This window comes from Hyperoodon ampullatus (genome assembly GCF_949752795.1).
Source record: "Hyperoodon ampullatus genome assembly, chromosome: 3".
Lineage (NCBI taxonomy): Eukaryota > Metazoa > Chordata > Mammalia > Artiodactyla > Ziphiidae > Hyperoodon > Hyperoodon ampullatus.
Genome location: NC_136916.1, coordinates 8,335,787 through 8,363,307, shown reverse-complemented (window position 1 = coordinate 8,363,307; position 27,521 = coordinate 8,335,787). Strand labels below are relative to the sequence as shown.

At 47.1% G+C, this 27,521-nt stretch overlaps 1 protein-coding gene across 4 annotated transcripts in view; it reads right to left on the bottom strand.

Moving 5' to 3' along the window:
• Positions 1–27,521, bottom strand: part of FRMD4A (FERM domain containing 4A) — a gene marked incomplete at both ends in the record, with an annotated part of 620,566 nt that overhangs the window by 147,702 nt on the left and 445,343 nt on the right. The window lies entirely within an intron of this gene.

Here is a 27,521-nt window from a genome sequence, read left to right as displayed (position 1 = left end):
GAGAGCTTGCTTGCTCTTTCTCTCCACCAGGTGAGGACACAGTGAGAAGGCTGCCATCTACAAGTCAGGAAGAGAGCCCTCACAGAGCCCGACCAGGCTGGCACCCAGACCTCGAACTTTCAGCCTCCAGAACTGTGAGAAAATCAGTGTCTTCTTTTTGTTTTTGGTTGCACTGCGCGGCACGTGGGGTCTTAGTTCCCTGACCAGAGACTGAACCCATGATCCCTGCAGTGGAGGCGTGGAATCCTAAACACTGGACAGCCAGGGAAGTCCCCCAAATCAGCGTCTTTTGTTTAAGCCCCCCAGTCTGTGGTATTTTGTAATGGCAGCCCAGGCAGACTAAGAAGGGTGTGCTTCCTTTTAATTCAACAAACATTTACTGTCTAATGTGTGTAGGGCACTAGCCAATCCTACAGGAGATACAAAAATGCACAGCACATAGTACTTGTCAATAGGACCTTCAACTTTCATCAGGGCATAGAGTAAGAGCTAGTGTTCATTTTAAAAAGCCAAAGCAGATGGCTCCCTCTTTGCTGCCTCGTCCTGAGCTCCCAGGATGGCAGCCTCCGGGCCTCAATCACCATCAATTTACCAACGAAAACTGCCAGAAATGATGGGAGTGGGTTTGAAGCGAGGGCAGAGCTTCCTCCCCCTGGAAGACATGATTAAATCAACAGGAAAATCCATCTTGATAAATCAACGTCATCTAATATTCTATACTCCCGTTCACACTAAAATGTGAAAAAGTAACCGTTAGGGAATTCAAGACTGTATGTAAGACCCTCCTTCATAAATACCACAGGGGAAGGCAGGGGAATAAATGTGGCACATCTCAGAGCATCACTGATAAATGACAAAGTATCAATCCAAGGTGAGGGGGCTCTTGAAGCCTCAGACTGTTTGCTATGGTCGTGTTGCTGGCATCACCTCCATGCCCATAAGGTACCTGGCTGCCCAGATACAAAGCATTTGATGTAGAGGTTGTTACCAAATGTAAGGTAACATGGCTGATTTTTACACTGTGATGTACTGTAACTTATCCATCCAAATGTCTGCGTTCCTTTCACAGCAGTCACAGCATTTCTATAATCTGCTATTTCTTTAAACATTTTGATAATCTTTGGGGTTTGCCTTTGAAGCTTGTATCACATGTATAAAAGCATCCTCACTGGTGATAAGTCTTCTTGTACTCACAACGGACTTGATTTTTTTCACAAGTCACGTGAAGTCAAGTCTGATGAATGGTGACAGAGGTGGCGGAGGTCAGGAGCACATTGGATCAAGCTGGTTTTATAAAATGAGGTATGACTATAGTCATTATTTGTGGGTTTTTAGGGGTGATGGTGAGGTTTCCAGCCTAAACTTGGAAATGACAGAATAAGATTTCCTTCTCTTTGAGAGTTAAACTTGAAAGACAACACCCCAATGGAATTGACCAGCGATACATAAATTTACCCAGAAAGAGAAAAGAATTACTGTTAGGGTCAGAATAATAGTATATCTATCACATGACTAAATATCGTAATTGTTCCATAGAAGGGGCTGGGTGAATGACCGGTGGGTGTGGGGTGGCAGATGGAAGGGAGTCTGGGAAAAGGAAACGAGCTGGGGAAACAAACGCAGCCTTAGCCAATAGGCCTTAAATATTTGAGTCCCAGTGGTAAGGCGTCTTCTCTGGCAGACATGGAGGCATGAGGAGGCATGACCTTAGCCAGTCATTTGAAACCCTCACGTTACCTATTTAACTCCCCTTCCTCCAATCTCATACCTTCCAAAGAACTTACTGAGGTATTATTGCCATGTCTGACATATGCTGCTGAGGAGCCTCCTATATGACTGCATTATCTTCTAAAATAAGAGACTGTCATTCCTCTGCCAGTGGTGATGCTGAGACTTGGAGACATCAGGCAGGCTGTCTCACAGCAAAGCCAGGCTTCCAGATGAAGTCAGACATGCCTCACAGGTCACATGTACTACCCTTCTGCCGCCCCACCTCTACTGACTCTACTTCCTGGGTGAGAGGTCAAGGATCATGAGCCCTGAGGGTCCTATCTGGGTGAGGGTTATATTGCTCACTTGAAACCAGAACACTGACATTTTATACATCAATACTGATTTATACATCAGGTACTTTGAACTTGGTTAATGTGAGTCTTCCCCCGAGGATGAACAATCAGGTTTCTGCACTGCAGAGCTAGGGGACGGACTTGACATGCTGAAAAATTCACCAGAATAATGGATGTCACCTTAGGAGCCTTGTTGACACTGACTTTTGGCTTCTCTGTGGTGACACATCCCTATGACTTAGCCTGTCACCGCAATCCTTTTTACATTGGAATTTCTACAGTAAAAAACCAAATTTTCTTGGGGACGCATACACTGAACGCAGCTAAAAGGATCTGAGCGATAGCAGCATCCCTCAAATAAACTTTATCATCTCAACCTAACTCTTTTCAAGGATAGGATTTGTTTGGATGCATATCTTTGGTCAAAAAATAAAAAAAGGTTAGTCCCATTACTTCATACAACAGTAATTATAGATCCTATGCACCACCCTCAATAAAGAAAAGCCTACATTAATTACTCACAATATATACATGGGGAAATAAAGGCATTGAAGGGGGAGGTAACAGATGCCAGAAGATGTTGAGGTTAGAACTCCTGAACCTTAAGTCCCATTAAAAGGTACACTCTTTCTTCCGCTGTCATGGTGACTGGCAATGCCCCAGCAAGTAGCTGCTCCATCAGTGAGAGAGAAGTCTCCCATCCACCTGATGGACGTGTAGCATGAGAAATAAACCTCGTTGCTAAGTAACCTTGACATTGGTGGCTGTTTGTCATCACAGCATAACCTAATCTATCCTGATTGGTTCAGGCACCAAAACTTTAATTCCCTGCATGGTAGGTTTAAAAGCATTTAAGGCATCAGCCTGTGATTTCCTGATCTTGCAAACTAAGACAATATCCCACCTTGACGCAATGGTGATTAATGAACTACATTTCTTAAACTCATTTGGTGAACATTGCTGGGTAGAAAGCTTTATGCTGTTATGTACTTTGAGGGGATGTTTACAGAATCTGCTGATTACAATTTGCCAATTACTTTGTTGTAAACATTTGTGGAGCTTTGCAGGATCGGGCTGGGAGTGAGGCCAGACAGGCAGCCTGTAGCCCAGTCAAGTTCTACGGGACAAACCAGGCCGGGGCCTCAGTGCCGATGTGAGCAAGGCAAGCCCTGAGCGTCTTGGGTTAGAAACAGCCTGTGCTGAGTCACTGGTGACAACCCGGCCCTCCGAGGTCACGACATTTAAGACTGACTTTCTCTCAGCCTGTAATGAACTTTGTTCACTCAATAGCTTTTCTTTTTCTATCTCAGATTCTTTTTCCAATGTGTCCTTCTAAGCTTTTATTCCTCCTTATATCTGACAAATAGAATCTCTTTATAAACGTCTGACTCTACCACACAGATCTAAGTTCCCAAGGGCTCTGAACTGTTCCAGTGGGAAGCCACGCACATACCAGCATGTACAGGGCTCTGGAACGGGCCCCGTCTACGCTGCCTTCCGAGGTGGGACATGACTGGATTGTAATGATCAAAAGAACACTTCACACCAATGTATGGCTGTACAGCGCTCTGGGCACACCCGTTCCCCGATGATCTTTCTAGTGAACTCGAGAGCTGTCCAGGCAGTCTGGGGAGAGCCATCCGCTGACCAGGTGGTACCCAAGCTCCTCTCCAGTTTCCCACAGAATCGTTTTATTATCACTCACATAGTCTACTTTCCACTTAACATGGATCCATCCCAGAGAGAGGCTCTTGGACAAACTGTATAACTTCTCAGAGCCTCAGAGCCTCAGTGTTCTCCTCTATAAAGTGATGAACTAGATTGATGAATTGAACTCCTGCCTTAAATTTGATTCTTTATTCATTAAACTTATTAAATTTAGTTTCTTCCTTCTCTAAAACCTTCCCAACCTTCTCAAGGGTCTAGTCACTCATTCTAAAAAACTTTGCAACCATTCTGGATCCCCCCTGGATCTCTTAAATCTGTCAGTTAACATAGCCATCTTTCTTATATAATCTCTGGCAAGTCCCTTGACCTCTCTGTACCTCAGTTTCCTCGGCTGCAAAATGGGGATGATGACCACGCCACATCACAGGGCTGCTATGAGGATTTAATGAATTAATATTGACCTGCATAAGGTGCTTAGAGCAAGTGTCTGGCACAAAGCAAATGTTCTATGTGCTCATTATTATTTCAGACCCTCATTATCTCACCTATGAATTATTATAATAATCTCCTAAATGGTATCAAGTTATATATGTCAGTCTGGTATTTAAGGCCACTCTTTGAACCTAGTTCCTATCCAACCTCACTTTTGCCTGATTCCCTCCAAAAGTACTCATTTCTCTCCAATCTATCTGTATCAGAGTGAAGAAAACACCAATCTCGTTTCTAGTTCCAAAACTTTGCCCACAACATCCTCTCTCCCGCCATTTGAATTTCATCTTGCTCAAGGCCCACTTCTTCCAGGAAGCCCTCCCTGATCATCCTACCTCCAAACAGTCTCTTTCTCCTCTGAACTCCTATAGCATTTACCACAGGGACTTGGTTCATGCTTGGCATGCATGCTCTTGTGTTGTGATAAATTTATTTTAATTAAAACATTTTTACAAGTATGGTAAAACACAAATAACACAAAATTGACCATCTTAAGCACTTTTAAGTATACAGTTCAATATTGTTAAGTATATTCACATTGTTGTGCAACCAATCTCTAGAATATTTCCTCTTGCAAAATAGAAACTCTGTACCCATTAAACAACAACTCCCCATTCCCCTTCCCCCCAGCCCCTGGCAACCACCATTCTGCTTTTTTTCCCTATGAATTTGACTATCCCAGGTACCTCATCTAAGTGCAATTATACAGCGTTTGTCTTTTTGTGACTGGCTTATTTCATTTAGCGTAACATCCTCACGGTTCATTCACATTGTAGCAGGTGTCAGAATTTCCTTCCTTTTTAGGGCTGAATAATATTCCACTGTGTGGATAACATTTTGTTTATTTATTGATCCATCAATGGACACCGGGGTTGCTTTCCTGTCTTGGCCTTTGTGAATAATGCTGCTATGAACATGGTGAAGTTTTTGTGACATGACTTGCTGTGTCCTGTAATGGGCTGAATGGTTGCCCCCCAAAATTCTGTCCACATCCTACATGCTGGAGCCTGTGACCATGACCTCTCATTACAAAAATGTGATTACGATCCTTGAGAGGAAAAGGGTCTCCTGCACTATCCAGGTGGACCTCAAGTGCAATCACATGGATCCTTCTAAGAGAGAGACTGAGGGAGTTTTGACAGAGACAGACACACACCAGAGGACCGTGTGAAGACAGAGGCAGAGATTGGAGCGATGAAGCTGCATCTCAGGGAAGGCTGGCAACCACCAGAAGCCAGAAGAGGCAAAGAATGGATTTTCCCCTCAAGCTTCCAGAGGAAGCTTGGCTCTGCTGACAGCTTGATTTTGACTTCTGCCTTCCAGAACTGTGAGAGAATACGTTGCTGTTATTTTAAGCCCCCAAGTTTTGTGGTGATTTGTTACGGCAGCCTCAGGAAACGAATACACACCCTCAGGCAGAAGCCCCGCAGTGCCTGGCAGGTCCTAAGAGCAGGAAGAGAGGCATGGACATATATACACTACCAAACGTAAAACAGATAGCTAGTGGGAAGCAGCCGCATAGCACAGGGGATCAGCTCGGTGCTTTGTGACCACCTAGAGGGGTGGGATAGGGAGGGTGGGAGGGAGGGAGATGCAAGAGGGAAGAGATATGGGGACATATGTATATGTATAACTGATTCACTTTGTTATAAAGCAGAAACTAACACACCATTGTAAAGCAATTATACTCCAATAAAGATGTAAAAAAAAACCCCCAAATTTGCTGGTTGTTCGAGACATAAAATGGGATCTCAGCAGAAAGCCTTTTACTAGTATTTGCACTTTCTCTTTATAATTGCCATTGACTTTCTGGGCAAGGAAGCCACATACACAAGTCCAGGTGGAGCAGCCTTTGTATCAGAACTGACGCTGGGTCAGTCACTGGCAGCATGGGCTTCAACTCAGTGACTTCTCCCCTCAAGCCCTTCCCTGTCATCCGCCACTCCCTTGGGGCAGCTCACAGATTCAAAATCAATGGAATGGCCACTTCTGAATTAACTGCATTAAAAAAATTAAAACATCCCACGGCTCCCATCTGTGCTCTGGACGGCCGAAAGACTGACCCTCTCACCTCTCCCACCTCCCCAAGGCTGATCTGGACGATTCGCTTCTGGCTGCAGTGCCCACAGTGACCGCCAGGCTGCCGGGGACAGCTCCGCAGCCGGGCCACGCCCTCCCGCTCCGAGGGCACCGCCAGCCCCATCCCAGGAAAGGGTGATTCCCGGCCGCCCTCACCCCCCCCACCGCCGAGGAGTGGCCGCGTCAGTGGAGGTGGCAGACAGTCCAGTGCTGCGAGTGGGGAAGAAAGCGTGGTCACTGTGCCCTTTCTCTCCAACCTTTCTGAAAACCGAGAGAGCGGGAGAGAGGGCGGTGAAGAGGGGCAGCTCGGAATCAACGATGCCTGAGCCTGCGGCCTCTTTGAAGCTCTGCCTGTTATTGTGTTTCCCAGAGCAGCTGGGAGCCTGGCTCCCGCCCTCCCTCCCCCTCCCCCCCCTCCCCCCCTCCCCCGCCCCCGGGGGCTCGGCATTAAGCAGCCGAGCGCTCATTGGCTGTTCGTTCGTCCTGGGGAGGGGGCGCCGGTGATCGAGAGAAAGCGTGAGGTCATCGCGCACACAGACGCGGGTCTGGCTGCGCTCCCCCTCACCGTCACCCCCTTGACGCTCCGGCTGATTAGCTGGGGAGGCTGGCTTCCTTCCTACCCCGTCTGAGCAGTCCCTGGGTTCCGTGGCCGGGGGCAAAGGGGGCACTGCTTCCTTTACGTAGGCTTCTTTGCTCTTCTGGGCTCCCAGGCGCCTGGGATAGGCGGGGATGGGGGCGTGTAAAGCTCAGTGGGTCCTGCCAGAGGGAGCACCTCTCTATCTGGGAGGTCCCCCATCCAGTAAGAACCCCAGCTCCTTAGTGGACAGAAGACGAATGCTTTACCTCCGGCTCAGGAGGGTCCAGCAGCAGAACATCTCAGCAAAGCTGGCTCCAGACACAGCCAATACTAACAGTTTCCATTTACTGGGTGCAGCCTCTGTCCCAGCGCAGAACTGAGTCAATCCTTACCCAGCACGCAGATGCCAGGATTACCCCCATTGGATACAGAAGGAGCCAGAGCACAGAGAAAGCAGTAACTTGCCAAAGGCACACAGCTAGTAACCTGCAGATTTAACTCAACAGTCAGGTAGGTATAAGTCACCTAGGGACGCTGGATTATATAAAGAGCCAGAGAGACTGGTTACCCAACCCACTTAACTGACAGGGCAGGAAACCAAGGTTCAAGGAGTCGAGAAGCCTGTCCACGGACAAGGGAGGTCACCTTAGTGACCAGCACATGTGGGGATGGGACCCAAGCGCCTGACCAGTCCTTTGCTAGTCCACTTAAGTAGGCGGTTTCAGAAAAGGCTGCAACGATCTGAAACAGGAAGGAAAGAAAACCAAAGGGCATCAATCACATGTGGGTCCTGGCAGGCAAAAAGCAGTCACTGCACACACCATGTTAAGGTCCAGGTTTCCTGGCTCCTCCCCAGCTTTCCCTCCTGCTGCTGCTGTCCCTCTGGCCCCAGCACCATCATATCCTACAGGCCTCCCCCTGCTAGGTTCCGGGCTCCGTGCTTCACTTATAGGATCTTATTCCATCTTCAAAGCAAAGCAACACTGCAACGTTGTACCGATGAGAACACTGGGGCTTAGAACAGTTACTGTGCTCAAGGTCACAACCCCCCAAGGGTACAGGGCAGACGAGGGGCTTGAGTCTGGACTGACTCTAAAGCTTTGGTTTTAAATGCCAGGTACAGATCTAGCAAGTCGCAAAAGCACAGACAAGAGGGGTCTGAAGCTGCTTTTTCTAAGCGCAATAGAATTCTGCCAGACAATATGTTCCCGGAGGGCAGGGATCAGGTTTGATCAACATCTGTAGCCCAGCCCTCGAGCACAGTGCCCGACACACAGGTTTTTTTAATTGGTAGATGGTTCTAGACTGAAGGGTCATTGTTTGATTGCTACACCAGCCTAGCAGGAAAGCTGACCACGGGGAGGATGAAACCCACACGCCCTCTCAAGGCTGGTTGGAAGCACAGAGCTTCTAGGCAGAGATTGTGGTACTCCATGGAGAAGGATGGGTCCAGATGCCATATGCCCAGATGCAAAAGAGCCCTTGGGTTTCAATGGGGTCACATACCTCCAGGCACCCACGAAGGAGGCTGTGACATATACTTTGGGAAAGTTACTTGTACACCCAGGAAAAGATGTGTCTGTATTCCTTTCAACAGACTCTGCCCTTTAACCCAGCATCAGGGACTAACCTTGCTTGTTTCCCAGTTGCTTGTCCCCGCCCTTTATACTATTCCTATATATTATTCTCTATATGATACTAATTTATTCCCTTGTTCTCATCCTCTTATTTCCACATGGTTTCTTCCACATTTTGCTAAGATTCACCCTGGTCCCAGCATGGGGGAAAGTTGGGGTTGAAATCAGTCTGGGAAGCCGAGCCTTTCTCATCCATGCATTTGAATGATGCCCAATGGGAAGGCTTTGACAGGCGCACATAATTATTACTCCTCCAGAAATGCAAAGTGCTTCTGCCAGCTGGCTGGGGAGCCTGCTTTATTCAGGATCTGCTCCCCTTGGGACTCTGGGCAGGTGTTCATTAGGGAGCGCCTGCTGATTAACACAGTAACCCCCAGACTCCAGCCTGCTCGGGGCAATGTCGCAAGAACTGCTCATCCAGGGTGGCTCCCCTCGGCAGCCTCCCTGCATTCATGAAATGATAGCGGTTTCAGTGAGGCGAAGCAGCCGCATAGCACAGGGAGATCAGCTCGGTGCTTTGTGACCACCTAGAGGGGCGGGATAGGGAGGGTGGGAGGGAGGGAGACGCAAGAGGGAAGAGATACGGGAACATATGTATATGTATAACTGATTCACTTTGTTATAAAGCAGAAACTAACACACTATAGTAAAGCAATTATACTCCAATAAAGATGTAAAAAAAATAAAATAAAAAAAGATGTGCGGTACTCAACTTGTCTTTACCAAGGTCAGGCTGACAAGTCTGCAGCCCCAATTCGGAGACACCTGAAGAAAATATGGGGGATGCTAAGGTTCCTGGGATTCATCATCCACAGTCGTTGTGCCTACCCCTTCTATTATGTTTTCTTTAACTCAAAGCCTGCCCTGCATTCTGGGTTATGACCCTATCTTGTTCTACAGTGAGTAGTAAATGACTATTTTGGATGTAACCCACCCGTACATTCACTGGGAGGGGAATCCTGGAGTAAGTTCCCCAGGATGGTCACCCTTCCAGTGGGACAAATGGCACCCAGACCAATTCCAACTCGAGGTCTTCATGACACTGCGCACTGAATTATTCCCTTTGCCTGATGTTCAGGGAAGAGTGAAGAAGGGCACCATCCCAGAGCACAGGACGTCGGAGTTTTGAAATTAGCTCTGTGTGGTCCATAGGAAGCCACGGAGTCCTAGGCAAGGCTCAACCATTCCGATCAGTTGTGTAGTCAGCGGTAGCTAGGAGCCCTTAGGAGTTCCATTAGTAAAGGGATGATACGGCCATAGGGCAGAGAGGAAGGGTTAGGGTAGAGCCATTTTCCGGGACAGGTAGGCTGACTGCTACCTTTCATGTAATATACAGAAGGGTGGCACCTACTGTCCTTTGCCAAGGGCATGGCTGATGTTCAAAGAATATGGCTTCCTCACCCACATACCGGAAATAGAAAGCTTGCCTTCTCGTATGAGGATGGGGAGAGTGGGGAGTTGTGAGGGATTAAAAAAAAAAATAGGGCTTCCCTGGTGGCGCAGTGGTTGAGAGTCCGCCTGCCGATACAGGGGACACGGGTTCATGTCCCGGTCTGGGAAGGTCCCACATGCCGCGGAGCGGCTGGGCCCGTGAGCCATGGCCGCTGAGCCTGCGCGTCTGGAGCCTGTGCTCCGCAACGGGAGAGGCTGCAACAGTGAGAGGCCCGCGTACCGCAAAAAAAAAAAAAAAAAAAAAAAAAAAATATATATATATATATATATATGTATATATGGCTGTGATTGATCCATCTATATATGCTGTGATGGATCTTAAAATGTAAGCACCCCTTTCATGCAATCGGGGCAGTGGATTTGTAGTCAGACCACAGGGTGTGGAAACCCAATTCTATTCCATGTATAAATAAAGCATTTATTTTCACTTTGAAACATTGGGACAACAACATCTACTTCATGGGCTGCTGTGAGGAGTCAATACATGATCCTTTATAAAGTACCGGGTGCACGAAAGATGCTGAATAAAGGCAGATTCCCCTTTTCTCCTTCTGTCAGTAACTGACTCCCCATACAAATGACTTATCCTCTCATCACTTTGACAAGGACCTGCTCTGATCGCAATCTAAATCCTCTTTTGAGTGAACTGACATATCCTTTATCCCAGGAACCATGAATAAATCACCGCTAGGCAGTAAGGAGAAGAGAAAGCAGACAACTTCCCTTGCAAGTGAACTTGTTTAGGTAGACGTTCCCGAAAGAGCACCCTGTCTCTGCTCCCAGCGTCTGCTCAGTGCTCAGTGATGCTTGCCTCCATTCACTCGAGTGATTTACTTTCTCATATGGGTCCCTGCCTCCTGCTTCTTTAGGGTTAAAACGACGTTTACTGGCCAGAAGAGAAAGAAGTCTCTCGCCTGCTCCAGGGATGCATGGAGACACGGCGCTGGCTTTCTGGCGTTTGGAAGTTCCCCAAGTCTCCTCCCTGCGGACCCTTCCCCCATCACTCTCGCAAATTGTTGGCAGGTACATGCTAGAGACAGACAGTGCGCTCTGCCCGAAGATGATGTCATTTTCAATGTACTTAAAAAGGCACTCTCGCCGGGGTGGGAGAGAGATGAGAAAGTGCACAGGCACTGGTGTCCCAGGAAATGAAGGAGGGCAGGTCAACTTTTGGCTGAGAAATATTTATTCCTGAAGAGCCGTTCCACTGAAGTCAGACAACAAGGCAAAAAGCACTGCAGCCACCTCCCACATGCCGTGCTAATTAAGTGGATGAGAAGAGATGATGTGCCGCGGGGTCCAAAGAAAAATTGTGCGCTTCTAATACCCTCATTCTCAGATCGAAAATATGATTTTATTATTTGCCTACATTCACCACGCCCCACCCCCCATTTCCAGAAGGTTCGGAGGAGGCTTACAAAATTTTAAATGGCGTATGATACGGGGATTAAAACACGAAATAAGACAGAGTCCATTGAAGATGCTCAAACACATGAAATAAACGAGTTCCTGTTGCTGACTAGGTTACACTGTCTTTGTCAACCGACCCAAGAAGCAGGCTGAGTTAACACGCGCAGGCAAGCCTTTTCCTGGGAGGACATCCAAGAAGGAATTTATCGTTTGATTCCACACGTGAGGGACAGCAGACAGCATGTCTTCAACATGGTCCCTGGGAAAGACAGAAATGCAGCTTCCATGAACCGTTTCGTAGTTTAGCCCCTAGGCACCGCCCTCTCCGCTTGGAGCAGGTTTTAAAGCTGTCTCCTGAAGCCCGATGGGATATTCTGGGAGAGGCCTTATGTTAGATTTATTTACATAAGTGAATTTGGCCAGAAATTTTGGAGGCGCTATTTTATTAGGTTCTTAACACATGCTCACGTCAGCCATTAGGCAGCTTGGCACTGACGTCTTGTCTTGATTCTGAAGCCAAGCCAGAGAAGAAATAGGCAGTCAGTCCCAATTCTGGCGAAGGGCACCGGCCTCCTTGCAGACTGCTAAGGCGAGAGGCAACATCCAAAACATCACGCTGGGAAAAGCGAAGCCAGGTGAGCTGAGTCAAGTGCCCTCGGGCCCGGGTGGGATGAAGTGGAGGTGCTGGTACAGGCAGCCAGGAGGTGGAGAACGGTCTGGATCTGCATCTCCTCTTGGGCAGGTCTGCAAGCCCACCCTGAGGAGACCCCCGAGCCAGGCGGGTGGGAGGGAGCTCCCACCTGTGTCTGGGGGCCCTGTCCTTCCCCTTACTGCCGGGCTCTTCCACTGCACAGCTGCTCCTGTGGCCTCTGGGCCCCTTCCTCTTTCTCTGCTGCCCCCAACTACCTTTTTTGCTTTGGCTGCTAGGTGGCATGTGGGATCTTAGCTCCCCAACCAGGGATCAAACCTGTGCCCTCTGCAGTGGAAGTGCAGAGTCTTAACCACAAGACCCCCAGGGAAGTCCCCCGCAACTGCCTTTTAAATTCAAGACCCTGCACGTAGCCCCTCTGGAGAGAGCTGCCTTGACCTCACACCCTCTCTCCGGTTCCCACCCAGGCTGCCCCAGCAGTGCCACGTGAGTCACGCACACGGGGTCCATCAGCTTCCCCGGATACTCTGGTCCCACGACATACGCATCTGTGCTCAGAGTCTATTCCTCTTCAAGAATGACCATGTCTGGGAAGCAGGAACAGCATCGCCTGTATCTTTGTTTCCACAGAGCCTGACCCAGATGGTCAATGTTCAGTGATGGCCCGGGTTGATCAATGAATGAGTGGATGGATGAATCCATCCATCAATCAGTGAAGAGTGAGGTGGAGGAAGGATCAGAGCAAGGGAAGCCTTCACACTGATAAACACCAGTGTTCCCCCTGAGTTCCGTTCCCAGGTCCAGGTCCTTCTCTGTCTTCACACGGGCCTTGAGTGAGCTCGTCTCTCCTCGTTCTACGTCCCACCAGATTCAAGTGCCTTCCAAAGCCAGCAAGGACGTCTGTCTCAGGAGGCGTCAGGGAGCCATCCTCAGCTGCCGGGATCTCTGCACATGTTCAGCGACACTCTTCCAGAGGAGGGTCTGGCTGGGGGCTCACGTCTTCTCTCGGTGTGTTATCCTGTGAGCCCCAACTGAGGAAGTGGCGGGGGGGCTGTCAGTGGGGATAAAGGAAAGCCAGGACAAAGGTGTGCATCCCAGGCTTTGCCCTTGTCACCTGCCTGTCTCTTCGAGTCAAAAATCATTTCATCAAAATAAATCCGGGGCCTGGCAGGGCCATCTGCGACACTGAATTGTTAGACTTGCAGGGAGATGATTCACACGCAGCGCCGTAGACCCTCGGCGCCCCGCCCGAGCGTGGCTGGTGTTTGCGCCAAGCGATGACTCATCTGGGGGCTTGACCTGGGGCCTTTGCAGACTCCCTTCACCCACTCTCTCTCTTAAGGCCCTCCATTTCCCTTTGTAGAGTCGGGTCAATACGCTTTACATTCTTAATAGCGTGTCCGTCTGGAGAGAGAAATCATCGCAGGCTGTGACCCTGTGGCAGTGGTGTCACTGGTTGCTAGGCAGGGTGTCCTTTGGGGAGGGAGCTGTCACTCCTGGTTCCCCTTTCCTCCACTTGTGCGACAAAGGGTCAGACTCTGGCCCAGGTCACAGGCACAAAAGAGATTTTGTTCTGTGATGCTGCCGTGCCAGGCCTCTCTGAAGGCTTCCTATTGAAGAAGTCAAGGATTCAAGATGGCAGTAACATTACAATGAGCAGGGGAAAAAATAATGATAATAAGACGGATTCCCTCGCAGAGCTTCGCCAAAGTCAGGGTGTAGTAGGAAGAGCCCTGGGCCGAGAGCGGAGACCCTTGTTCTTGTATTGACTCTCCTGGCCACGGGGCTCTTGGTTCTAGGTGTAGAGAAGTTGGGAGATGTAGCCAACTTCCAACCGCTCCGTTTCACCTATGCCCACCCCCGCAGAGCCAGCACGAGGCTCCACATGAATGCAACCCAGCACGGCCACTGAACCCTCCATAAGAGGCTAAAAGGAAAGTCTGACCCTCTATGTTCATGTTCAATGTCATCCAGAGAGAGAGAGCGTGTGTGTGTGTGTATGGCACACACGTGTGCTCGGTATCGTAACTTCTGATTTTTAAAAATTACTCCAGACCTAAGTCTTCCCACGAGACACTTCTCAGTTGGACAAAGAGGCACAGAGAGAGAGGTGGGACCCTCACTTCCAGTCTCTGCTGCGTTTTCAGGCCAAAGTTTTCTGGTCCCCAAGTAGCGCTCCTCTAGATGAGGTCAACTTCACAGGCTGCCCTCTGGAGACCTGGGCTTCTAACTGTGGCCTTAAGAACCCAGAATCATTGTCAGGAGACAGGAGGGCTTTGAAGTCAGAGGCCTGGATTGGACCATGGCTCACAAACTGCTGTGGGGTCATGGCCAAGGAACTTAATTTCTCAGAGAAATCAGTCTTTTTCTGTAAAGTGGGTGTAATTCCACTGACCTTATGAATGTTGTGAAGATGAAATAAGAGAGTATGTGTAAAATGTAATTCAGTTTTTTTAAAATTTATTTTTATTCTTATTTTATTTACTCTTGGCTGCGTTGGGTCTTCGTTGCTGCACGTGGGCTTTCTCTAGTTGCGGTGCGCGGGCTTCTCACTCTGGTGGCTTCTCTTGTTGCGGAGCACAGGCTCTAGGCTGCGGGCTTCAGTAGACATGCGGGCTTGGTAGTTGTGGCTCGTGGGCTCTAGAGCGCAGGCTCAGTAGTTGTGGCTCATGGGCTTAGTTGCTCCGCGGCATGTGGGATTGTCCCAGATCAGGGCTTGAACCTGTGTCTCCTGCATTAGCAGGTGGATTCTTAACCACTGCACCATCAGGGAAGCCCCTGTAATTCAGTTTTTGACGTATGATTATTACTTCATGCTCGTTAGTTTCTTCCCCACTTTCTCTGCAACTCCCCCTCCACACCCACACCTCCATCAACATCCTCGTCTCATGTTGCCTCCCTTGGGAAGGACTTCCTGTGAGGCGTCATCACCAGGGAACATCCTGGCCTTCACTGGGGGCGGGGCTGAGTTACTCTGGGATGAGCCTCAATCCGGGTTGATTCATCCGTCCATCAGAACTCATCAAGCCCAATCCCTCAGGACCGTTTTAGCAGAGCCAGAGAAAGATCTCTTGGCACTTCATCTTCAGGACCTTCACTTTTTTTTTTTTTTTTTTTTTGCGGTACGCGGGCCTCCCACCGCCGCGGCCTCTCCCGCTGCGGAGCACAGGCTCCGGACGCGCGGGCCCAGCCGCTCCGCAGCACGTGGGATCCTCCCGGACCGGGGCACGAACCCGCGTCCCCCTCATCGGCAGGCGGACTCTCAACCACTGCGCCACCAGGGAAGCCCAGGACTTTCACTTTTTTAATCAGAGAGTGGAGGGAAAGATAAAAGAGAGCAAAAGCAAAAATTAAACCCACTCTAATGCGTGTGAGGTGGGCTGTGGTGATACATTAGATCAGGAGGACCAATTTGCCCCATTTGGGTCCCTGGAGATGGAACCTAATGCTGCGTTTGCTGCATACACTGACTACAGTCGGCCCTCTGTATCTGCAGGGGATCAGTTCCAGGACCCCCTGAGGAAACCGAAATCTGTGGATGCTCAAGTCCCTTAGTCGGTCCTACAGATCCGTGGGTTCCGCATCTGTGGAGTCAACAACCAGGATCATGTACTATATTTACAACCCGTGGTTGGTTGAATCGGTGGATGCAGAATCATGGATAGAGAGGGCCAACTGTACTGTCTTTTAGCATCTCTTACAAGATACATTCTAGGCTCACTTTTCGAACTACTTGATTGAAGTGCCCTCCTGGTGAACCGACAGCAACAGTGAAATCAAGGACTCTCCACTGTACTCTAAAAATGCATTCCTCCAAACGAGAGGTTCTAGAATGGGAAGCGGGAGGTCTGTGCAGAAATGTCAGCTGGGATGTTCTACGTTAGCAATAACCAGCCCTGGCAGCATGTGAGGACCACCTGGGAAGTCAAAGAAGCCACTGCCGCCTGAGTCCCACCCTAAAGAGGTGGGGCTTAATTGATCTGAGTGGGAGGGGAGGCCCAGGAATCACTGATTCCAACGTGCAGCTGGGACTGAGCTGCTCTGAAGGAAGCAGTAGTGTGTTGGGGGCGAGATTCTTTGTGATGTTATCAGAATTCCGACAACTTTTAGTTTATAGGCCGCCTTCCCATAGGTGTTTCCCCTGGATGCTGTGCAGAACTTATGGAGCACCCATTGTGTGCTGGGCAGTGTGCAAGGTGTGAGGGTCCACGACGGGAAGCCACAGTCCCCGACCTGAAGGAGCTCACAGCGAAGCAGCCACAACTACACATCGTCCACCTGCCTCACGCCACGGGGTTCAGAGCCCTGATTCAGAAGCCATTCACCATCTATGGGGTCTCAGGCAAGTTAAATGAACCTCTCAATAAAAAACCAGTACCTCATCCACGTGTTGTGAACATTAGAAGCCTTAGAACAGGTAAAGCCTTAGAACGGTGCCCGGCATCTAGTCAGGTGTTCAGTAATATACACATCATTGCAGTTAATCTCCTCAACAACCTTATGAAGCAAGTACTATTGTTAATATTATTCCTACAGGAAAGGTCACACAGCTATTACGTGCCATAGCTGGGCTTCAAACTTAGGCGGTCTGACTCTAGACCCTCTGCATTGAACCATGAGACCATAACTCCCTGCTTCTGATGCTGCTTGTGGGGAAGAAAGAATTAAACAAAACCCCAAAACCAACCCACTACATGTAATACAATATGCAAGGGTTATAAAAGCAGCAGGGCCTGGCATGACTCAATCAAACTTGGACGAATGGTAACACATCTGAAGGTGTGTAAGACCCACAGAGGATGGACCTTGAAGGAAGATAATAGATCTTTGGGCCTCATCACAAAGTTGGGATTTGATTCTACAGGCTAAGGGAGGTTATGTGATCAGATGTGACCATTACAGTCAGGAACTGAAGAAAAAGGTAAAGAACCCCCGTATGTCTGGAGAGACCAAGCCTAGACAGATCACCCCAGATCTGTCTAGAGCTAGCAAGGAGGAGCTAGCAAGGAGGAGAATCTGCATTTAAACTGGGGGTGGACCACCTGCTGAGTTGCCTTGAGCTAAGCGCAGAGAGCTATCACTGCCTGTCCATGGGAAATGTTTAAACATCTCTACTTCCATTCGGAAGAGAAACTGTAATTTCATGCCCTTTAGGCTACCTTAAATGTCCTGGCATTCTGCCTGGGTGATCAGTAGGCTGGGTGGTATCCTACAGCCAAGGTCTCAACATGCAGTCAGGATCAGAACATTCCAGAAAAGCCAGAGGGCACCACCCTGAGCAGGTCTGTCCAGGAATCTTCTGTGCTTCCCGGAGGGACAGTGAGTGTGGGCGGAAGAGGCAAAAAAAAGGGAGCAGCCTCTGACCCTGGCTGCAGGGACCTCCCCGCTTCTGGAAGCTTCTCCTGGCTACTCTCCTTTCCCGGGAATTGTTCAGTTGCAGGAGTGGCAGTGCTGTCATCTGCATTTCCCATCTTTCTCCAGGGAGCACCCTCAGGGCAGCGGGCTACCTCTGGCCTCTTTCAGAGGGCAGGTCTAAGGAAAGATGGTCTGAACCCTCACCATGGGGTCTCAGAGCCTCTGAAGAACTCTCCCCATCTCCTCTCTTCCTGAGTATCCAGTGGGTCAGAGAACGCTAAGCAGGGTCACTCTTTAATCCCATCTGTGCTTGTGAAAGCGTGTTTTACAGGTGGTGTTAAGCTCCTCTTTATTTCTTTCTCCTAAAGAGGCTATGATGTGAAATTCTATGAGGAGAGAATTAGCAAAGACATTAAGAATTCCCTCACTAAGAAGGTTTTTCAAGGTCCTACTGTAGAGCACAGGGAACTATATTCAATATCTTGTGATAAACCATGATGGAAAAGAATACGGAAAAGAATATATATATATATATAAGTCACTTTGCTGTACAGCAGAAATTAACAACATTGTAAATCAACTATATTTCAATCAAATTTTTTTTTTAAAGAAGGTTTTGATCACCAACATGCTTTCCAAGAAGGTGGCAAGGTGTCAAGGACAGTTTTTTTTTTTTAATTGTGGTAAAACATACATAATACAAAATTTGCCATCTTAACCATTTTTAAGTATATAGTACAGTAGCACTGAGGACATTCGCTTTGTTATGCAACCAATCCCCAGAACTCTTTTCAGTTTGCAAAACTGAAACTCTAGCCCCGTGAAACAAGGCATCAAGTATATTGAGAAGGCAAGGGTTATTTTCAAAACTGAGTGGGTGTGGCCTCAAAAGAGGGAAGGAGAAGAAGTACATAAACTTACAGGTCATTAACACCTTTAACACCTTTAATTCAGAATTCTATCATTTATCCCATTTCTATTGCCTGTTCTTTCACTCCGGTGTTTCGTAAATACAACATATTAAAAATGTTAAGATACAAAGATAATAAACATGAAAGTCTAGTTGTACAGAAAATACACTAATTCCCTAAGAATCTAACCTTAAGAGTATCTTTGTTTGTAGCCCCACCATAACTTTTCCAACAAGGGATATACACATTTCATACGGTTTAAACTGAATCTGAAAACTATGGAACTTAAAAAAAAATTCTATTTCAAAAGAACAGCCCTGAAAGGAAACGTTTAGTGATCTGAGAGGCCGCTTAGGTCCTCGTGGCCTGAACTGGGGTGTGTGTCCTCTATGTGTCACTCGGAGCAGCATGCTCTGTTCTACATGCATTACAGATGCCATTTACATTTCATTTTTAATCAACACGGGACTGTGCAAAAGATCTGCCTCTCAACTTATCTTTACCCGTTTCTTTTTCTTTTTAATATTTTTTTAGTATTTATTTTATTTATAATTATTTATTTTTGGCTGTGTTGTTGGGTCCTCATTGCTGTGCGCGGGCTTTCTCTAGTTGCGGCGAGAGGGGTCTACTCTTCATTGTGGTGCCCGGCCTTCTCATTGTGGTGGCTTCCCTTGTTGCAGAGCACAGGGTCCAGGTGCATAGGCTTCAGTAGTTGTGGCGTGAGGGCTCAGTAGTTGTGGCTCACGGGCTCTAGAGTGCAGGCTCACTAGTTGTGGCGCAAGGGCCCAGTTGCTCCGCGGCATGTGGGATCTTCCCGGACCAGGGCTTGAACCTGTGTCCCCTGCTTTGGCAGGTGGATTCCCAACCACCACGCCACCAGGGAAGCCCTACCCGTTTCTTTCTGAATAAATCACAACCGTGACATTGAACAGCAAGCCACAGGAACAGTCAAACTTAGAATCTCCGCAGAGCCAGGACACAGCATGACACAGAACGGGAAGGGCACACGGCATGCTGGGAATTGGGCCAGGTTAGATACATCATTTGGATTAAGTTTGTTTACAAAGCTCGTGACCATAAGCAAAGCTATACGGCCTGTTCATGTACGGCACTCAACCATGAGGAAAGATGCCCATGACCCTAAGCTTGGGGCATGACCTTTTGCATTTGGATTGCAAATAATTGCCTTTGTGCGAAAGTCAGAGGCATAAATAAGAAGGGCGTGTCTGAAATGAAACTTTCATAACTCAACACTTTAAAAGTAACAGAACCCTGGGCATCTTTACTTGTTTGGGTTTCTTGTCTACACGCTGGGAAGATGACAGGGAACTTTCTCAGGAGTTGAAGGCCTGATACACACCCTACCCCTCGCCACTGGTGCCCTCCTTCAGCATTTGTTGCAGGTTCAGTTTCTGTTGAAATGCCCCGTTCCTGAGACTCTTTCTGCCCAGTCTTCCTGCCTTGGAACAGATGAAGAAGTGAAACCCTCCGCCCATGCTGAGTGCGCCCTAGAAATGAGTGTGCCCAGTTTCCCATCCCCACCAGCTTGCCAAGGCCAGGCCAGCATCCTGTGTCGCATTCATGACCCAGAATACCCCAGCTTAGTCTGGGGGTAAAGACGTGGAGAAGTAAAACAAAAATGCTTGCCTTTCTTTTTTACAGAACCCTTAAAATTCCTTATGTGGTTTTCAGAGAGCCCAAGAGCATCCCGTGACAAGCTGATGGCCGGGCCACCCAGGGACCACATTATGGAGTCTCATGACCAACAATAGCTTCATCAGGAAGGGATACTGAGTATCTGGGGGTCTCTGGTGGGCTCAAGAAAGATGCACTTGTTGGCCGTGCTTACAGACCTAGCTAGACTTTTATTTATTTATTTATTTTTTGCGGTACGCGGGCCTCTCACTGTTGTGGCCTCTCCCATTGCGGAGCACAGGCTCTGGACGTGCAGGCTCAGCGGCCATGGCTCACGGGCCCAGCCGCTCCGCGGCACGTGGGATCTTCCCGGACCGGGGCATGAACCCGTGTCCCCTGCATCGGTAGGCGGACTCTCAACCACTGCGCCACCAGGGAAGCCCATAGCTAGACTTTTTGATGGTTTTACAGATGTATGCACACACCCAAACGATCAAACTGTACACTTTAAATATATGCAGTTTGATGTATGTCAATTATGTCTCAATAAAGCTGTTAAAGATACTTAGAAACTTTTTTTTTTAATTTTAAAAAGAAAGATAGCACATGATTCAAACAGTAAAAGGCATCCACAGTGAAAAGTATGTAAAAGGTAGTCCCTCCCCGCAGCGCCAGCCCCCACGGAGTTTTTAGACAGATGCTCTGGTCACACACAGAAGTGGGTTCACAAGCCAAGCCCACAGTGGACACACATGACGAGGAAAGAAGTTCTCTTCCCTGAGGACACGTAAGCTGGTCTGAAAAATACCAAGTATTGTGGCAAGAGAGCCAGTTCTCTTAAGAAACCAGTCTCTGGACACAGATTAGTTTAATCTTCCCTAAAATATAACTCTGCCTGCAAACATGAGCTCAATCCCCTGTCCTCTTCTCCAGGAGGAAAAAAAATGGGGAGGAATCAAACTCCTTACCCCCAAGCCTCCTCTGGGCTCCTCTAAGCATTAATGTTTGAATCGTCACAGGGAACCAGGATTTGAAAGCCTGACATTAGAAAGAAAGCTTTTGAACAGACTGACGTCATCCGTCAGGGCAGATGGAAGACTAAACTGACGTGCCTGAAATTTCTGGTCCAGAGAATAGTCTTCAGGGTGACAAAGGGCATCAATGGAGAAAGGAATGAGGCCCATGTATGATATACTTCCATGAAGGCTATTAAAAGGGGGTGATTTAAAGGCGTTGGAGAGACAGCCAAGTGGCTTTTTAAGCCAACAGGGCTAACATTTCTCCTCTTGGCTATACAGATCTCACTCTTACCTCTGGAATTCTTCTCTGTTGAGTTTCTTCCTTAGTCCCATTTGGGCAAAGGGACACCCAGACAATCAGATCCTTCCCTGTGAAGCCCATGTACACAGACAAGTGATCACCACACCACCATCTGCCCAAGACCAAAAAGTCCGGCTGCCAAAGGAGGGCCTGAGACAGAGGTCATCACAGAGGACTAGAAAGAAATATACTTTTCTTTCCTTCTTTTAAGTTTAATTTTTACTTTATATTATAGTTGATTTACAATATTGTGTTAGTTTCATGTATACAGCAAAGTGATTCAGTTCTACATATATCTATTCTTTTTCAGATTCTTTTCTCATATAGGTTATTACAGAATATTGAGTAGAGTTCCCTGTGCTATACAGTAGTTGATTCTCTATTTTATACGTAGTAGTGCGTATATGTTAATCCCAAACTCCTAATTTCTCCCTCCCCCAAGCTTTCCCCTTTGGTAACCATAAGTCTGTGAGTCTGTTTCTGTTTTGTAAATAAGTTCACTTGTATCATTTTTTAGATTCTACGTGTAAGGGACATCACATGACATTGGTCTTTCTGTGTCTGACCTACTTCACTCAGTGTGGTCATCTCTAGGTCCATCCAAGCTGCTGCAAATGCTTTTCTTTCCTTTTCAAAATACCTTCGTTCTGCACGACAGCATACAGAATGGTTAAGAGAGGGCTCTGATAGCAGACGAACTGGGGTCTGAGCCCAGTTCCTTCACTTCTGGAGCTGTGCAAACTTCAGCAATTTATTCAAGTCTGTGACTTGTTTCCTCAACCGCAGAGTGGAGATAAGAACAGTTTTCTCCCAGAGTTGTCATGAAAATCGGCCAAAACATACAAATATATTTAGAAGTGTGCACGGCATGTAAATATTCATGATTGTTATATATTTTTAGGTACTTTTTTTATATACAGTTACATACTCTTTATATATCCTTATTATTTTTATTCACTGATTCAATGGATATCTAGAGAGCACCTATGATGGGCCTGGCATTATGTAGCTCACTTTAAGGAATGCACATCATTCTTTCTCGGAAGGAACTCTCAGGACATTCATCCAACATTGTGGTGGCACCAGATTCCTCAAGCACTAAAAACATTCTTGTCATCTTGTCATGATCTTGGTAGCTTTCCCAAGAAGGAAAAAGAGGTGGTACAGAAATCAGTACTTTTTGTTGGGAAAATTGAGGCACAGAAAGGCTGAGTGGCTTGCTCAGAGCTGACCCACTGGGCCCCGGTGGGGTTGAGACAGGACGCGTCTGGACGTGGAGTCTGATGTAGCATTTTGCAGAGTGTTGTGATGTAGATCCTGGTCACTCTGGAGCTCACTAAGCTGGACCACCCAAAAGGAGTTTACGGTCTAAGATGGAGAGGGATTTTCACGGGGAGGGAGGCCTTGGAGACTAGCTGACCAGGTGCCTTCACTGCAGGCTTCCTCAATGGTTTTAACAGGCAAATGCACCCATATCTCAGATGGAAATGTACTGTGAGGCATTTCCCAAACTTCCTTGACACGGGACCCTCCCCTCATGGAGAACCTTCTGGGCTTCGTATTCCAGGGAGCACATTTTGGGGAATGCTGGTTCAGAGAATGGTTTCCTTAGAAGGGTGACTTTTTGAGAAAACCATCCTAAATTAGAAATACAAGTTTAAACCAACCAAACTGCCTCCTTTCTCTCTCCCTGAATATGGTCACTAAGCTGGAAACTTCTCTCAAAGCACACTGGGCCAAGGCCAGCAAGGTTCAAGGGCCCCGACACTCAGGTTGTGGAGTCCCAGCTGGGCTCTGAATCACCACTTCTCCCATGACACGGGCCAAGAAGTCAAGAATTCCAGCCAAGACTCCTGACCTTGTTCAATGAAACTGTTTAGAGCCTTCCATGGATCACAGAAAGTCAGCGGTGGGGAACATACAACTGTTACAAAGGATCAGAGGGTCATATTTTCAACCACAGTCTGTTGGAACGAGCAGCTTTGGAGTTTTTGTCCTCTTGGGCAATATGATTCTTCAAAATTAATCTTGCCTCTGTGCTGGCATCATATAGATGCTCAGCCGGGCTCCGACTCTGATGGTATAACCCTGCACTCACCAACAACAAACTCAAAAGTGAGCTGCTTGCATGACCTCCTGCTTCCTTCTCATCAAAGCCCAGTTCCACTCCTCTTCTGCAAGGTCACTGGCAATCCACGTGACTCCGCTTACACCGAACCCCTGGGCATCTTCCGTTCACTCCCTCTCTTCCTTCTGTTTCATGTTCTGACAACATGAGAACAGCCAGGAATCTGTCTCTGGCCTCCATGGTAACCTACCCAGTGAACACCTTTGAAGAGGGTGGAGAAGCAAAGCAGGCTTAACTCCCTCGGAAATCATGCCTCCTGTGAAAGACATGGCATAACTTTTCTTCTGTAGTCATTCCTCTATTCCAAACGTCATGGGAAAGAGACTCTGAATTCCAGTGCTCCATTTACGGTCTCCTTTTGGAAGTTCCTTTCTTCCTGATGCACTCCTTGGTTTAACGCATCACTTACCCTCTGAATTGTTTTCTATGTATCTGACTGCACTGGCATGATATTCTTTAGATTGTAAGCTCCTGGGAGGTGGGGACATTGCCTATTTCCCATTATTATCTGGTCTAAAAATACTGACCATGACCATGACATTGAAGAAAAGCCAGCTGATGAAGAATAAGATAAACACAATGATGGACATAACTTTAGGGCATGGCTGGAAGAATCGCCATTTCTGAAGACATTTTGAGGAGGTCACCTCAAAATGGTAAAGTATTTAGTCGTCTAACTGAACAGAAGATGAAGGAAATTATATTTATGAGGAAATACTTTTTGAATGACCCTCCTCGGTAATCACCTCAGCGAATAGGATTCCTGCCATGAAATGCCCACTATGATGATTCTGAGGAAGTCTGTAGAGGTTTCATTGAGGTCCTGGTTCATTTGGCTTTAGGACACAATTAGCATTCTTCTCTCTTTTCTTTCTTCTTTAAGCTTTTTGAACACAGAGAACTTGTCTGTTCTCTATGTCTGAGTCTGTTTCTGTTTCACAGATAAATTCATGTCTTATTTTAGATTCCACATATAAGTGATATATCATATGGTATTTGTCTTTTTCTTTCTTACTTCGCTTAGAATGATAATCTCCAGGTTCATCTGTGTTGCTGCAAATGGCATTATTTCACTCTTTTTTATGGCTGAGTAATATTCCAGGGTGTGTGTATAGATACATATATATATATACACACACATCTTCTTTATCCATTCATCTGTCGATGGACATTGAGGTTGCTGAACACTGAGAATTTAAGATTAAGCCTCATGTACTTTTCCAGAATGCCCTGTGGTCATGTCAAAGATGGCTGCTTCAGTGATCATCCAACCCAGACTCACATCACTGCTCAATGCACACAGTCACCTGGATCAGGAGAGGAAGGGGCCTTACTCATGTTTCATGGTGATTGAAATTAGGAAGTAGTGGACACCGACCACCAGAGCGCTGACTTGGGTCTGAGCTGGCATGTGCTGACCCAGCTCTGACTCCCTCTGGAAAGCACTGAGTGTGAGGGCAACAGCTGCCTTCAGAGCCAGAACAGAGAGAAGCAGTCCCATGACACACCCACTCCCCAGGGGGGAGAAACCAGAGACTCCCCCCAGGCAGCATGCCAGGGCAACCCTATAACAATGATGGTGTGAGGCCCACGTTCCCTAGGACGCCAGTGGTGAGCAGCTCTGCACACCTTTCTGCCTCACAACTGCCATTTGAAGGGTGCATTGTCATCCACTTCTATTTTCTTTTACTTACTTTCTTGAAAAAAAAAAAAGGCAGATTTAGATGCTAAGACTTAAAGCGGTCATTTGCTCAAGATTATGCTTATGGACTGAGCTGTGTCCCCCAGCCTCCCCACAAATGCATATGCTGAAGCCCTCACCTCCAGTGTGGCTGTGTTTGGAGACAGGGTCTTTAAAGAGGTAATTAAATTTGAGTGAGATCATAAGGGTGGGACCCTAATCCAATAGGACTGGTGACCTTTTAAGAACAGGGACACACACCAGGGATGTGTGTACAGGAAAAGACCATGTGAGGACAGTGAGAAGGCAGCCATCTGCAAGCCAAGGAGAGAGACCTCAGGAGAAACGACACCTGCCAACATCTTCATTTTGGACTTTCAGCCTCTAGAACTGTGAGAGAATTAATTTCTGTTGTTTAAGCTACCCAGTCTGTGGTATTTCGTTATGGCAGCCCAAAGTGACTGAGTCACACAGTTAAAAAGTGGTCTGGTGTCAAAGTTCATGCTTGGGGGCAGTAGAGAGTTCATGTACTAACTTTGGTCTTGTTTCAACAATCTCAGGCCAAGCCTTCAGATCTTGGATGCCTGCATCATTAGCTATTGTTGTATAATAAAGAATCTGATCGGTTTTTGTCCCTGGTTCCTGGGAGAGAGACTCTAAATCCTTGGGATTTCCCCAGTAATGGAGTATCTTTGATATTCACGAGCCCCTTGGAATCATGGATCGTCATTCACCTGAGTTTGTGCTAATGAGATGTCTTGGGTAGGGGCTGGTCACGAGAAAGACTAGCCTTGTCATTAGAGGACTGGGTTGGTCACCAGCCCAACCTCCCAAACTCCAGGGAGGGGACAGGGGCTGGGGATGAGGTTCAGTCTCATGACCAACAATTCAATCATGCTTATGTAACTGTTCGTGGAAATGTAAATTGATTCAGCCACTATGGAAAACGGTATGGAGGTCAAACAAAAATTAAAAATACAACTACCATATGATCCAGCAATCCCACTTCTGGGTGTATATAAAAAGGAAATGAAAACAGGATCTCAGAAGATAACTGCACTCCCATGTTCACTTCAGTATTACAACAGCCAAGACGTGGAAACAATTTAAGTGTCTGCCAACAGATGAGTGGATAAAGATGTGATATTCACACACACACACGCAGACAAACATGATGGAATATTATTCAGCTGTAAAAAAAGAATGAGATCTTGCATTTGCAGTGACATGGATGGACCTTGAGGGTATTACGCTAAGTGAGATAAGCTAGACAGAGAAAGACAAATACTGCATAATCTCACTTACACATGGAATCTAAAAAAGCTGAACTCATAGAAATAGTAGAATAGTGGTTACCAGGTGCTGGGGGTGGAGGAATTGGGGAGATGTTATGTTTAAAGGTACAAACCGCAACTAGTAGATAAGTATTGGGTTGGCCAAAAAGTTCGTTCGGTTTTTCAGTACGATGGCTGTAGTAGCACTTAGCTGTCTTTAACCTCATTTGAAACAGTTTTGTTAGACTGTATGGTGACAGCTGTCATATCAGCGTGCATTTAAAAAAACTTATCAAAATTGGTGAATCTTTGTGTAGCCATCTTCATATTGCAGATGGAAGAAAAAAGCAACATTATCGGCATATTATGTTTTATTATTTCAAGAAAGGTAAAAATGCAACTGAAACACAAAAAAAGATTTGTACAATGTATGGATTTGTGCAATGTATGATCGAACGTGTCAAAAGTGGTTTGCGAAGTTTCGGGCTGGAGTTTTCCCACTGTACAATGCTCCACGGTCGGGTAGACCAGTCAAAGTTGACAGTGGTCAAATTGAGACATTAATTGAGAACAATCAACGTTATACCATGCGGGAGATAGCCGGCATACTCAACATATCCAAATCAAGCGTGGAAAATCATTTGCACCAGCTGGTTATGCGAATCGCTTTGATGTTTGGATTCCACATAAGTTAATCAGAAAAAACCTTCTTGACCATATTTCTGCATGCGATTCTTTACAGAAATGAAATGAAAATGTTCTGTTTTTAAAACAAATTGTGACGGGTGATGAAAAGAGGATACTGTACAATAATGTGGAACAGAAGAGATAGTGGGGCAAGTGAAATGAAGCACCACCAACTACACCAAAGGCCGGTCTTCATCCAAAGAAGGTGATGTTGTATATACGGTGGGATTGGAAGGGAGTCCTCTATTATGAGCTCCTTCCGGAAAATCAGATGATTAATTCCAACAAGCACTGCTCCCAATTAGACCAACTGAAAGCAGCACTTGACGAAAAGCGCCTGGAATTAGTCAACAGAAAACGCATAATCTTCCATCAGGACAATGCAAGACCACCTGTTTCTTTGATGACCAGGCAAAAACTGTTACAGCTTGGCTGGGAAGCTCTAATTCGTCTGCCGTATTCACCAGACATTGCAACTTCAGATTTCTATTTACTTTGGTCTT